This window comes from Nesoenas mayeri, assembly GCF_963082525.1.
Source record: "Nesoenas mayeri genome assembly, chromosome: 15".
NCBI classification, from domain to species: domain Eukaryota; kingdom Metazoa; phylum Chordata; class Aves; order Columbiformes; family Columbidae; genus Nesoenas; species Nesoenas mayeri.
The window spans coordinates 3,381,939-3,396,635 of record NC_137559.1 but is presented as its reverse complement, the minus strand read 5'-3'; the positions used below and the strand labels follow the sequence as shown (position 1 = coordinate 3,396,635).

Below are 14,697 nucleotides of genomic sequence, written 5' to 3'. Positions count from 1 at the left end.
GCAGGTCAGGAAGGCAGAAGGGGAAACCACAGCTGGCCGAGCTGCTGGGAATTTTCTAACCCTCTCACCCAGCTCATCGGTGGCTCTCTAGAGAAGCAACCTTACTCTTCCTCTTACACCTCCAGTCAAGGGTGTCTTTCACCAGGGAATTTAATCTGCTGTGGAAAGCTTATTATGTCTCTTTAGGGGTTTTCTACTCAATTCCTCAAAAATATATACAGAAAATTTAAAAAAGAATATACAATAATAAACATATCTACCTAAGAATATAAAAGAAATATAAAACCTGCTCTCTAGTGACTGAAGTTCCTCAGCCCTGTTTTGCAATGGAGAACATCTCATACCATCAATGGCTCTTCTCAGCCATTTATTTTACACTGCGATACCTTAAGCTCCACATCTCCAGAAGGAGTTCTTGCTACTGACAATACACATGGGGGAATGCCTTGGATTCAGCCACGATATGATGAGTTTTCATCCTCCAGGAATGCAAGCAGCATTATACACGGTAGTGACTGCGTTATATATACATATATATATATATATGCACATGCATTTCACCCATTGCTGGAATTTGACAGTTTGGAAGCAGAAGACATCCTCCTATGGAAAGGTCAGCTGAAGCACGTGCATGAAGTGTTTAGGAGAGAGCATGGAGAGCACTTTGAACCTGCATGAGGTCAGCTGGTTGCAGTGTGGAGCAGATGCTGGAATCGAAGTCCTCTGCTTTCAGAGAAAGATAAATGTCGGCTGAGATGAGTCAGACTGCACCCTCAGTCATTTGAGGTGCTACGAGGTGACAGAGGAAGAACGAACCGCCAAAGACGACTTCTATCTCCACTCCGTGGCACAGATTTTTGAGGCAGAGAGATTTCTTTTGATAATCCCACCAAAGAAGTGAGGAAGCCCAGCTGGGAAAGGTAATGAGACCACATCGCTGTTTGGCCAATGGCTTACGAGACCTACAGTTGGATTCACTTGTGTATAGAGGAAAGAATAGATTCAGAGACTGGCATCAGTTGGTTACAGAGGAGGTAAGGACCTTTATTGCAGTTAACCCCCAGTAGCAGCTTCTGGAGGAATAAGACGAAATGTGAGCATACAGGACTTCTAGAATCTACAAAAATGACAAAGTGTAGCATGACTTTCAGCTCCCAATAGTCAAAGGCAACACCTTTCTTCCAGACGAGGGTTCTCCAGAACATCAGAAGGGTCTCAGTGCTGCACTCTCCATCTTTATTCTTTCAGTTAAGTTGGTCTTACAATGGCCTAATGTAAATCAGAGACTAAAAGGTGCCATGATAGCAATATAAATGGTGCCTGTTTTGACAATCCCTGCTATGGGGGATGGCTGCACGCCTGCAGTAAAATAAGCAAACAATCAGGAAACACATACGGGGCACTTGTCTCCAGCTCTGCAAATCTCCAGTCATTAGGGGTAACTGCTTGTCTCTGCCCTGGGCTCCTTCAGTTAATTCATCTGCAATCTGAATCACGCAAAAAGCCATCTAAAATCATAAGAAAATCTAAATAAATCAGCATCAGAAAATTTGCTGCAGGCGTTAGTTCCTGCGAGGATGTGGCCACTTTAACACTTGTCAGGGTCACAGCACACAGCTGAGGAAATAGTCCTGGACAACTCTGCATTCCCAGGAGAATAAAACCAGAAGACATACAGGGTCCCCCAGCAGGCAGTAGGAACAGGAGCAATGGTAGCATTACTTAACTATGTGCAATTTGCTCTCCCTATCTTGATTTAAATTGCACTGCCAGAAAAGACTGACAGTGTCTGGAATCAAATTGCTTAGAAAAGTGCCTCTTCAGAGGGAGAAAAAAGCACCCAAATAACTTGAGTGAAAACGGTCTTGCAAAATGTCTATTGTGATCAGGGACAGCGCGATCTGGGGCTCAAGTTCATTAGGATAATGCCCATGTAATTATGCTGGGCCAAACCGCTAATGCCCTGTTGTGAAATGGGGGGTTGCACCCCTAATATTTCTAGACCGTACATATCAGCTGGGGTCTCCTCTCCAGAGTTAGAGGAAGCACCATCAAACAAGAGTCTCTGATCTGTTCCTGCTTCCTTCACTTCTCTGGATTAGCTTGGACTCTGGGGACCACCTTCAGGACAATGGGCTTCTTCGGTCTCATCACACCTTTTGTGTCCAGAACCAGTGGGATCTTGAGCAGGAGGAAAAACAAAACAAAAACAAAATAGCCACGTAAGCTGGGAAAAAGGAGAGTCATGACACTGACAGGATCCCTGCAGCCCACATATACCTCAGCTGCCCCTTCTTTTCAATGCTTTTCCTAACTTAGAGATGTACAGGGTGTTTCAAAGAGATGGACCCAATTTCACAGCAGTATTTATACAAAATTGGGTCCGTCTGTTTGAAACATCCTGTACTTATAGCATGACTATCACTACTATTCATGCAAAACAAGCTACAGGTTGAGCTTTAATAGCCCTCAGGCCTTGCATAAACTGGTTAGGGAATTCTGGTTTTCACATAGCACCGGAGGATGAGCTCGGTGCAGTGATCAATAGGCTGCACATGGAGCCAAAAACAGCCAAAATCCATCCAGGGAGCCCCAGCTAAGGAGGAGCATGCAGTGTCATTTTGTTTAATGCTGAAGGGTATCTGTGCTATGGGAGCCAGATCGTAATGGGAGCTGGTGGAGCTCTGAGCTCTCCAGGAAAAACTAAACTAAGATTGCTACACAGACCGAGTACCAAAGAAAAAGCATCCTCACACAGAAAAGTGATGGGTTGCCTTGGGGTGGGCTGGAAACATCAATAAAAAGAACAAACTGGTGTTGGATGGAGTCATCTTGAAGGGAAGGGAAGAGTGTTTTACCAAGTCTACTCTGGCTTTCGTTGTACCCATCAGGACAAGGGTGATACACCCCCAGCCTGACAAGCTGCAGTAAAATCCCCATATCCCAGTAAGCTTTGTTTCAGGAAATTTAAGCAATGTGGCTCGGAGCCCAATGTGCCATCAGTGGAGAAGTGGGAGGACACTGCAGCTTGCATATACATATTCCAAAGGGATGTTCCAGCATGAATTTTTCCCTCCTGCTCTGATCTGATGTACATGACATCTATAGAAAAAGGGGCTGAAAGAGCCCCATAAACCTATGGGCACCAATAATACAATACATATTTAACTTGTCTCCTTTTAATTAAAGGCAGTTATAAAAAGAATCAATTTTATGGATTGCAGAGGACTAGAAAAATGTCATTAGACTTGGGGGAGGGTGGATAGGTCACTGCATTGTTAATGGACTATTACAGTCTTTCACCTCCAGGTTACTAGTTGAGTTGCAATCTGAATCTGCAGAGATTCCAGCTGAGCACCCGTGCCAAGTAATAATTTAATAAGGATTTTTCTGTTTCTTACAACAAATGTCCTTTGAATACGCTTGCTGTCCCCTCTGCTCTGATTTCCCAAGCTCGCTTTGTGAACAAAATGTATTAATGGCAATGCCTTTGGTGGCAGTTGATGCAGAAAGCAGGGTCAGGGTTGGAAGCTAACACCAAACATAGTGCTACCTGTTCTGAGTCACAGGGAGTTGCCATGTTTTCAGGAGGGCTTGCTTGATATATAATTTCCAACAGCCATCGCGTTTATTTCATGTCAAACGGCCCCGTCTTGCAGGGCCTGACCCATCAGCACTGCGTGTGGGGTTCACGGGGATCCTGGGCAAAACCAAAACCTGGTGGGATTCCACATAGCCTCAAAGTGGGAGGGGGTTGCCAATTCAAATTCAGCTCAGATTGCACTTGCTTGGACATTGCTACCATTTAGAGACCTCGTGGTGGCCCATAAAAGATGGATTTCGTTGTCTTGGGGTCTCTCACAGCAAATAGCCATGTTTGTGTTTCAAGCACAGCCTCGGAGGGGGCTCGGGGGATATTCCCTGTCTGCCCTCTGGAGCAGGGTCTTCCTACACCAGGCCAAGGCAAACCAGCAAGGAACTGTGAGGAGGGGAGCACCCCACATCTTGGATGCACCCAAATAGACACAGAGGACTTCAGGGTTTTCAGCCTGACATATTCCAACAAATTCAAATTCACTTCTGTAAAGGCTTAAAAAAATGTATCACTAACTTGTGGTGAACCATTTAAATTAACTGAGAAGATTTAAATACAGTTATTCCCATATGTCTCTCTAATTCACAGTGTGATCTTCCTCCCTGATCTCTGTGTGAAGCAGTAAAACCCAAGTCTGCAGGCAAGGTTCAGCGGTCCTGGTCTCGGAAATCCTTGGGGAAGAGAGGGATTAAATGTGCGTGAGAGACAGTTCCCTGTTTATCCTGAGATGTCAGCAAAAGAGAGCGCACAGGGCCATCTCAGTGGGACTAAAGGACAGGTAATAAAAGACATCAGCCCATATCCTCACCGGAGTCTCTTTGCAAGTTCTGAATGAGAAGTTTTGCAGCAGGACGACCACAGCCACTTTCATGGTGAGGAGAGCAAACCTCATTCCTATGCAATTCCGGGGGCCAGCTCCAAATGGCAAGAAGATGTAGGGGTCCATAGACTCTCTTTACTGAACCTGATTACAACAACAACAGCAACAACAACAGCAAGAAGTTAGAAAGAGCTCCTGTTCCTGAATGTGTCACCTTTCAGATCTGAAGTGATGAGGGGTCTGGGAAGGCAAAAGCTTTTTGTCTTTCTGTACGTATTACAAGAACTCAGCTAAGACCCTTATTTCTGTCTCAATAACTACCTTATGCCTGTGCTTTCATCCTGCTGCTTGGAGTTGGCTGTGTATCTGCAGGTGCATCAGGTGAACAGGGAATACCTGAAATATGCTAATGGATTTCATAACTATTCTTTTCTCAGAACTCCCTCTCAGCTCAAAAACTGAACCCAGATTTCAAACCCTAAACCATACAGGTCTGCAGCTTCATGTCTTCCCTTTAGATCAAAGGACTGAGCGAACACAAAGATGTTCTCCCCCTGCGTGACTAAAGGCAGGGTTGCTTTAGAGACACACCAGCCATTCCCAGCCTCATCATGAAAAAACAGGGAAGAAAAATCAGCTTCACAGAGAAATTTGCCACTGAGCATTTTCAGTAATACTTCTTAGTGATCAGTTAGTTTTCATGTCAGAAAGCTTTTCATTCGCAGTGCATGAGGTCCAGGTACAAACCCAGCCATGCTAAGTCAGCAGAGAAGTATCTCACCACTGAGCCCAGCACATCCCTCTGATGAACTCCCAAGCAAGGCAAGTGATCCCTAAAGAGCTCCTGGCCAGCTACCCATACCTGATTTGTCAACTAGAGTAAGGTTGAGGCTACTGGAATAACTGGTGTAACATGCCAGTTGCCAGAGCACTCCCATTTGGGCAGTTCCTTCTGCATTCAACACAAGACGACCATAGGGGTCCATAGGTGATTTCAGCAGCACACATCTCCCTCCCTAACTTCTGCTGGATACTGCTGCCACATTTTGTCCCAAAAGCCACCACATTGTCGTACTGGGGTTAGTTTCCAGCAGCATTTCATCTTCTGCTGCAAGGGCACAGATCTGGTCCTGCTCTCTCTGGACCAGCCCTTGACATCTTCATGGCCACCTGAAGACTAGTAGGCCCAGGGTCTCCCAGGTCTGCCTTGGGTTATTGCCTCATTTCTCAGGGTCAGACAGAGACTTCTAAGCAAGGATTGCTTCATAACTTGAGTTAAAAATTAACTTTTATTTCCTACCTGTCTTTGCCCTTCCACTGCTGATTTGCATGGCATCGTGCCAATCACCCAGCGGCTCTGGTTTTAATATCTGACCATAAACCCCTCAGTGTTACAGCTGCTGGGAGCTGCTCTCACTGTTGCTTCCTTCAATGCAGTTAATTAAATTCCATGCACAGTTTATGGATGTAGATCATAAAACTCCCCTCATGGTAATGCTGGGACTAGATGTCAGACAATGATAAATGCCTAATTTAAATGTTATAATCATGCATTCCCCACTTTTGCTGTCATTTCTGCTCCCAGGGCTGAAGTTGAACGTGCATCTATTCCCCTTACCTGGCCCTCGCCTCTCAGGCCTGAACTTCTCCGGCTCCATCCAGTACGCCAGGTCACGATGCATCACGTAGGCTGGGATTACGATTGCCATGCCCTTTGGAATTGTCACACCATTGATCTCCACCGTCTGCTTGCAGACCCTCTCAATCCGCCCCCCATTGGGGAAGAGACGGAGGACTTCGTTCACCACCATGTCAAGATATTCCATCTGCATGATGGCGTCATACGTGGGAGTAGCCTGGGGAGAGGAATCAGGACGGTTACGAACATGGGACTTGAACCCCAAAACCCTCCCAGTGCTTCTCCTTTGGGCATCAGAGACCAGGGCAGGGGAAATCTCAGTTCCAGCACCTCCTCCACTCTGTTTTGTTTCCAACCTGGCTTTTGGTTCAGGGCCTACAAGGCACAGGTGGGGACAACCCCAGCATCTTCCCACCCTCCTTTACCTTGTTGGGCAGACTGGCATCAGTCTCATCCTGGAGTCATTGCTGCACATCGGGGTGTGTGGCCAGCTCATACGCTATGTAGCTGAGGGTGGAGCTGGTGGTCTCATAACCAGCCAAGAAAAAGATAAGAGCCTGGGCCAGAATCTCCTCATCACTTAATGCTGAAAAGAGACATAAAAGCACATGCAAGAAGTTGAAAGCTACAGTGGTTCACCCTTGGGAATTCAGGATCCCACTGGTCAATCTAGGTAACACTATCCATAACCACTTAACGGCTGGTAAAGGACACATCCAGCTAACTCTGACTGGCAACCTCTGGTACCAAAAAGGGGTGGGTCAGGAGCTGTTGTACAGCCAGAAAACTGCTGCCAAGATCAGCAGTGTTATGGTGCTGTCATTAAGAGCAGAATCAAGATATGTGCAGCCTGAGCCTGATTCAGAAAGTCTCTGTTGTCTTCTGGGACCATGCCCCTGGGCCAAAAAAAAGAGAAAAGAGAGCCACAAGCCAGGAAAAGTTACAGATGAAGGATGTCCAGCAGCTCTTCTAAGCCTCATGTCACCTCAAAAGTCTACAAGCATCCTGTCTTGATTGAGGCTGATGGACTGGGACTACACCTTGGCTGAGCCATTATTTTCTAAATCTAAGAGTTTACCTAGGATGAGGAACAGAGATGAGCTCACAGATAAGCAGGGTACATACAGCACATATGCTTTGTGTGCCTTATGAAACACAGCCAACATCACTGGCCTTCAGAGAAGATAAACTAAGAGATGGGAGTAAGGAGATATTCACCCTGTTTGCTCTTTGTTGCACAAACAGGCCTCAGGATATATCACACATAAACCACGGTTGATATGTGATAAGCATCGTTACAGCACCACTGCTGAGACCTTGAATCTCTCATAGGATTAATGACCAAAATCCTCTCCTACTTCCTTCCTTTAACCTCGTGAGGAACCACCATGCCCTCTGCTGAGAGAACAGATCTCAAGACGTACCGTTGTACAAGCTGGTCTCAGCAGCCTTGGAGCTGTCCTGTGAGCTCTGTGAGTCAACCATGACTTGCAAGAAATCAACCCGGTTCTGATAAGAAATAGAGGTAGTCAGAGAAGGTGCAGGTGGGGAGCAGGCAAGCCTCTTCCAGGACAAGGTTCTTGTTGAGCCACCTGCACCATTCACAGCCCCAGTAGCAGGCTCACAGCTTCAGCAAATGTTGAGGTTCAAAAACTGGAGACCCCCTATGAACACAGATACTTTCTCCACTTGAAAGCCCAAGCAGGACATGCTTCTGGCCCTCCCCAGGTCTGATGAGCTGGGAGCTGTTACTGAGAGTAGGTGACACAGCACAGCTTCTAAAGAAGCCACCAGGTCTCTCCTACACTCAGAAGAACCGCACAGGGATGAGAAGAGGCCTCCTGGCCTGGACTTACCATGTCACTGCCCGTTCCTCATTCCTTCTTCATTTTTATGAAGACATTCTTGAAGAAGTCCAAGGCCTCTGAGGGAAACAGAGTCAAATTCATCTTTTCCAGCACTAGGGTGACAAAGGGGAACAACACTAAAAGGAGGGAAAAGAACAACATATTTTAGCTCGAAGAGCCCCAAGAAACTAAAAAGTGGCACAAAGCATAGAAAGGGGAGGGATAAATCTGGAGTCTGAAGCAAAAAAATTGCTTTTTGTTGCCTTCAGCTCTCTTTTTACCTATTCATGGATAGCACACAATAGCCCTTGAGAATATTCTCTATATATTGCTATATGGCCACAATGCCACACTAAGTGCAGCTCTCTGTGACAGAGCAGCTCTCCATCATGTCTCTGCCAACAGGGTCTCTGCTTGTAGGAGGGTGCTGCAAAGACCCACATGGGCTATACATGTCTTGACTGTGGTTTCCCTGGGGAAATATTTCTATAGATCTGCTAGGCTGAATCTAATCCTGCAAAGTGCTGAGTATCTCCTGTCTGGCAAAGAGGACTTAAAGCTACTAAGGGAGCTATCAGGAAATGCAGGTGGTCACCAGCTCTGTCATGGATTCACTTGACCCCTGAAGTCATATCAGCTCTACCTTTAACAGCAAATGACAGAAATGGAAACAGAAGCATAAGAGTCATAAATGAAATCAGCCCTAGGGTACATGCAGGCTGAAGTCCCAATGTCCCAGCCTGCATGGCCTCTACTCCTCCCTAGTTTCATTGTTGGTACCATCAATAAACTGGGGCACAACAGAGAAAAACTGCTTGCTGAAGGGCTCAGAGAAGGAGAACAAAATCCAAGAAGACTGTTCCATGCCCTTTGCACTGCAGAGGAAAGCTGAGGACTAGAGAACTACCCGGCGATTGGTAAAAATGGTATAGCACTCTTTCATCAGGATGTGTTTGATGATGATGGGGTCCAAAATGGCCATCACAGGCTGCCTGCCATCAAAAACCCTAAACCAAGAGAAATTCACATTCAATCCATCGCTCACGGTCAGCTGGAGCAGGAGCAGCCTGGTCTGTGGTCAGAGCGATGCACATCGACTGCTGGAGCCCAGAGGGTTTGGGCCAGCTGAGTCCCTTCTGACAAAACAGCCAAAGGGATGAGGCTGAAACTGTTTTATTATGCAGTAAAACAGGAGAAAGGGAAAGAAACTGCCAAACATAGACAGCATGAGCATCTCTAGCAATAGTCTGTGTTATTAGAGAGTTGCCAAAGCAGTGTGGGTGTAGATAAAAGGTGGGTTTTGCCACCACAGTGATGCCCCGCACTTGGGCTGTCTGAGCTCTGTTTCCACAACTGGTTGCTGGAGTCAATAAATCCAGGCTGAATAGCCTGCCTGTAGGGTAAAGAGATTTCTCTGCATGGTCTATGAGGGAATGAGAGGGGAAAAACTCCTCTGTCTCCTCCATTTTCCAATCAACAGAGACAGAAAAACTTCAAAGGCATGGTATGGGCTAAAGGGTAGGGAGCCTTGGGCCACAGCCAGGGGAAGCTGCCATCTTCAAGAGGCTTGAGAACATTTAATCTTAAAAAAAAATTACGCTGGGGTTTCATGAAGCCTCCTAGGAACTTTTTTCCTTTTATTTTTTTCTTTTTTTTTTTTTTTGGTGTGCAACAATTTTGCTTCGTTTTGAGAGATTCCCAAGAGAAGAGTGATAAGGGGCCCCTGCACAAAACCAGCGCTGTGCAGGGAGCGGGGAGGCAGATTGAAAGGTACCTCATGGCCCAGCTCTGGGAGGTGCAGGGAGCGAGATGAAAAGCACGGCGGCGGCCTGCAGCTTGCTTTCTCCTTGGGACAGGCAGAACAGCAGCTTCAAAGGCACGAGGCTCAGTTTGACACCAAGCAGTGGAGTTTTCTGGGCAGGCTTTGTGGTTGGGTGCCTTTTCTCACTGAAGCATCTGGAGCGAAGAGATAAAGGAATGACTGGGCTGATTTGGGGGGTGTTGGAGGACAAGGGGAGCTCCCTGGGCTCTCTGTGGTGGAAAATTTCCCGGCCCTGAGGTCACTAATGCTGCTGTTTAGCTTTTTAGTACTCACAAAGGGGAAGAGAAAAAAAGGTTCTTTTCAAAGCTTATATGCAAAAAAAATGACACCCCTCTTCTCCCTGCAACTGGCCACCATCATCCCAGCCCTGCACTGCATTGGAATCCCAGCAAGAAAGAAGCCTTGGAGAGATGGCTGGGGACTTTCCCAGTGGTGACCCCAGATTTTTGCAAGCTGTCACCACTGGAATGACAGTGCTGAGACATGGTGGTGACATAGCTTTTCCCACTCTATTTTGGGGCCGTGGAGTACCCCAAACAGGCGGTTTTGTTCTGCAGAAAGAAACTCACCCCCAGACTTTACCATATTTTTCAAAGCACACCTGATCAAATTGCGTGATTCCCTGCAAAAGAAGAAAGGAGAAATGAACATTTTGCCAGCAAAGAGTGATCAAAGCAGGTCACAGCTGGCAGCACAGTGTGTCCCACGGCCCCATTGTAAGTGGCAGAGGTTGGGGGTGCATGGTAGCTCTTCAGTCATCTAGACACTTAGCGGACATTCGCACTGGAGGGAAAAAAGAGAGCAGAGAGAAAAAAAAAGTAAAGCAACACTTTCAACTTCCACTGGCCAACCTGTGCTAAAAATGTAATGAAAACAAGGTATGACAGGGTACACAGTTTAAGCGTGAGCAGAGTTAGTGGCAGAACTAGATCCCAGGGTGTCCTTTCATCTTCAGCTCAACAAGTTAGAGCTGCTACTGCCTTGTCCTCATGAGATCTTCCACTGCAGTTACTGAACCAAAGTGATGATGGCTTTTTTGTTTTGTTTTCTTTCCATTAAGGTTTGAACTGATGTTACGTGTAAGGACGAAACTTATGGGACACATAATGCTCACCATGCATCAACTACACCATGAGAAAGAGGCCACATGCATGCTGTAAGCCCAGCAAAAACAAGCTAAAACACCTCTTTCATTGAAGCTAATACATTTTGTTCTGCATTTCCGGTTAACTGGAACCACCTACTGCCTAACTATTTGGTAAGGTTTGGTAACTTGATAATATTTGGGTTTTATTTAGAAATCTATTCACCTGGCTTAGTCTCAGGCTGGTCCAACAGCAAGTGGCTGCATGGGGCATTGCTGAGGCTAATCAGCCTCTTCATGGGGACGACACAAAAGACATGCAGTTCTCAGAAATTAGCAGTCTTGGGTACATCTCCAATATTTTCTTCTTTGTTTCAAATAGAACTTCAGCTGCTGGGGAGCAGGTAGAAATCCAGGGAGAAACTAATAACTTAAATTAGAAAAACACAGCACACCTTACTCAAGTCAACCAGACCCTAAAAGTAATTTTTGTGTTCTCTGTGTTTCCAAAGAGCTCCCTACCTGATAGCATCATTTCCATCCAACTGAATCAAGGGCAGAGAAAAGAGATGCCCAAAGGATGGGAAAACCAGCACCAGCTCCAGGTAAGCATCTAAGGTAGGTACAGAGCGGCAGAGCGGCAGCTGCCAGTACTCACATGCCGATACGCCAGAAAGGTCCCCAAAAATGGCAGAGTCTGTGGCCCGGGAATGCCCAGTTCCTGAAAGTCTGGAAGGTCCATACCCCATAGCTGCCAAGCAAAGAGCATGTGAGGTGCATTTGTACAATGAAATGAAAAGGTTCTTCAGCCTGAGAACAGTGAACAGCTTAAATAGATGGTTTCTGCCATGCAGAGAAAGACGGAATTACGGACCACCAGCAGCAGAGCTGCTGAGGGTAGTCTCTTCCTGCAATAAATGCGGGATCACTTGGGGTACAAGATAATTTGGGGTAAATTTTGATACAAGAGAAGGGCTGAAATGAGCTGTAGTGCACCCCAGGCAAACACGGTGCACATGGACACCTCAGGTCTTTATTAAGGGGCCTCATTTAGTTCTCCAGATCTGGGATCTGTGACTCAGGTGACTGAAGGGAAATTAAGTTTGCAAGGTGAGACCTGCCCTTGTGTTTGCCTTTGCAAAGACCTACTGTGATGCTCAGGTGGTAGAGCCACAGTAGCACAGCAGCTGAGCAGGGACATAAATTATAACAGCAAAATTAAGATTTTTGCCTCTACAGCTCTCTACAGCTCCCCTGAGCAACATAACCAAAAGGGCAATTTTGCCAATATAACTGTTTAAACAGGGGCTTCCGCTGCCACAAGTACATGGGCAAACTTAGACATCAGGCACTGCGCTGCTCCCAGAGCCCAGCCCAGCCAGGGACACCCTGTCCCTCTGCAGCCAACCAGAGCTCGCTGCGCTTCAAAACACGGAAGCCGCTTCTCCTTTGGATGTGCTGAGAAAAGAAAAATAAATCAAAAAGTGCCTTTTTATTTCCCTCCCAGCCCAGCCCAGCTTCCTCCTTCCCTTCCAGCGGGCACGGGGAGCCCTACAGCCCCTCTTTATCAGCCCTCACCTCTGCCTTGAAAGTAGCACAGGAGGATGAGTTTTTTAACACTAATTCATGTATTTGGGCACGTGATACCCAGGGTGATGGCCCCAGCCCCTCCCCAGCCACAGGAACAGGATTTTCCTCCTCCCTGGTCACCGCTGGGGACCAGCCTTTACTTACAGCATCAGGAGACTGAAGGAAACGATGAGGAGCAGCCAAGCGACGAAAGAAAAGCTTGGCAGGAGATCCATTGTGTCTCCCAGCCTGCTCTGGGAGCACCAGTCTCCTGCAAAGCCGCAGTGTTGGCTTATTTTTATTTTCCCCGCCCTGGGCCTTTAGCCACAGCCACACTTGCATGATGCAGAAGGAGGAGTTGTCTTGTTTATTTGGTTGCTCAAACTTTAGCCCTTGGGCAGGTTTCTCCCTGAATTCAGATGTCGATAAAATGGCCAGCCCCACACACACCTCTTGAAACTGCTGAAAGGACAAGTTTTGCAAGTGGAAAAGATATTGATAGTAAAGGGGTAAACATCCCTAATCCCTTTCTCCTGCCTCTCACCCGAAAGCCGTGAGGTTCACGTGGGGCTGAGGCCCTGGCTGATCCTACAGCCACAGTGGTGCTGAACCAGACTTGCTCCCCATGCCCTGTCCAGTCTCACTTTTGTTGGCTTCATCACTTTTATTGAGGGGTATAATCAGGAGGGACCAGGAACTGCTACTGTCCTCCCAGCCCAGCTCCTAGGGGGGTTTCTGGCTGCAATACCATATACCATATATACGATATACCTTCACTTGTGTCTCCCCCTCTCGTCCCCATTTATCTTATCCTCCTGTACCTCATATTTTGGGTCCAGGAGGGAAGGGGCTGGAAGAGACAGACCTGCTGGGAGACACTTGTCCAGGACTGAAAGGCATCCATCATCCTCAGGCAGAGCCCTATGGACCTCAGAATTGGTGTGGAATAAAACTTGAGCTGATGGGACTTTCTCTTGACATCCCACCGCACAGCTTGGTGGCTTTGCTGACTTGCCTGCCCATGCCCCAAGCTCCAGGAAGCCACCAGGTCAAGGTATCCATGCAGGAGGCAGGTGAGGACCAAGCAATCTGCTGGCACGGTGAGCACCGTGCCCACAGGAGATCAGCCAGAGCCAACGCTCCCCAGACATGACATTTTGGGATTGGTTTCCATTTCACTTCTGCTCCTGACTTCCTGTTTGCTCTCAGGAGCAGGGTTGCCTAAGATGGCTTTTGTTGTTTGGCTTTAGGCAGCTCAGCGTCTCCTCCAGACACACACAGAACCAGCTGCTTTCTACCAAAGAAACAGTGAAAATGCATGATGCACACAGACAGACTGTACGGTGGAGCCTCTGGCCGGTTCAGCTGCAGGTGTGCAAACTCCCCGTGCCGGTGGGTGGCTGTGTGGATGGGTCAGGACATAATCTCCTTTGTTCCCCTCACACTAGGAAGGAGCATGGGTCTCCTTTTCTGCTCAGTTCAGCCCCGTCCCCTTCCCCATGTCCCCTGAGCCTACCGGCTGACCCATGCGGCTGTGGGGAGATGAGCCCTAGCCGAGGAACCCACGTGCATCATGTTCCCCTCCATTAGGCATCACTCTTCTGCCATGGGCACACTCAGCCTTGGAGAAACCCAAGTGCTTCTGCAATTATCTGCCAGTCAGAGCGGGCAGATCCTGTGTGGCCGTGCCCAGAGGTCAGCAGCATTTTTTTGTCTCTGCCCAAATATTTATCTTGCCTCATAAACACACACAGTGGGTGCCAAGCCGCTGGCAGGTCACCTCCACACCCACGCAGAATAGCCAAGCAGCAGGGCTGCCATTTTTGGTAGGACGACATCTCAGACATCCCCGGCTTCGCACGGCTGCGATTTGCTCAATGATTCATGTAATCAGTGCCTGACAGAAATCAATTAGCTGGTTTATGGAGGTGCGTGCCTTGATTCCTGCTTCCCCACGCTGCGCTGAAGAGCTGAACCCCGGCAGCGCGCTGCAGCAGGAACATTATTTCCGTTTTATGGGGTCTCCCCCTTTTAAGACACCTTGAAGCAAACAGACCCTGGGAGACGTAACTTATCGTTGCATCCAAAGGCTGGTTCTCCCCTTCACAGGGTCCCATACCAGGAGGACACCAAGAACTGCGATGAGAGGTGGGAGGAGAAACCAGGTGTGAGGGCAGCAACTCCCCAGCCGGGATTAACTGCATTTCTTCTCTCGCACAAACCCTTTGATTTTCCAATAACCTCTGCTAAGAGCTGTTGTGATTTCCCAGCAGGAAGCAGGTTTGTGAGTCAGTATTTTCTCCTCTCACACAAACTGAGGC

General features: G+C 47.5%; 1 pseudogene across 1 annotated transcript; it reads right to left on the bottom strand.

Moving 5' to 3' along the window:
- Window positions 1-2,085: 2,085 nt before the first annotated feature.
- LOC308046217 (cytochrome P450 3A12-like) lies at window positions 2,086-12,612 on the bottom strand (annotated as a pseudogene). The gene is made up of 10 exons: window positions 12,542-12,612; window positions 11,466-11,558; window positions 10,293-10,345; window positions 8,809-8,908; window positions 7,911-8,042; window positions 7,479-7,563; window positions 6,480-6,640; window positions 6,034-6,271; window positions 4,404-4,553; window positions 2,086-2,181 (listed from the first exon to the last, which is right to left on the bottom strand). The product of its transcript is annotated as a cytochrome P450 3A12-like (transcript).
- Between the last annotated feature and the right edge of the window lie 2,085 nt (window positions 12,613-14,697).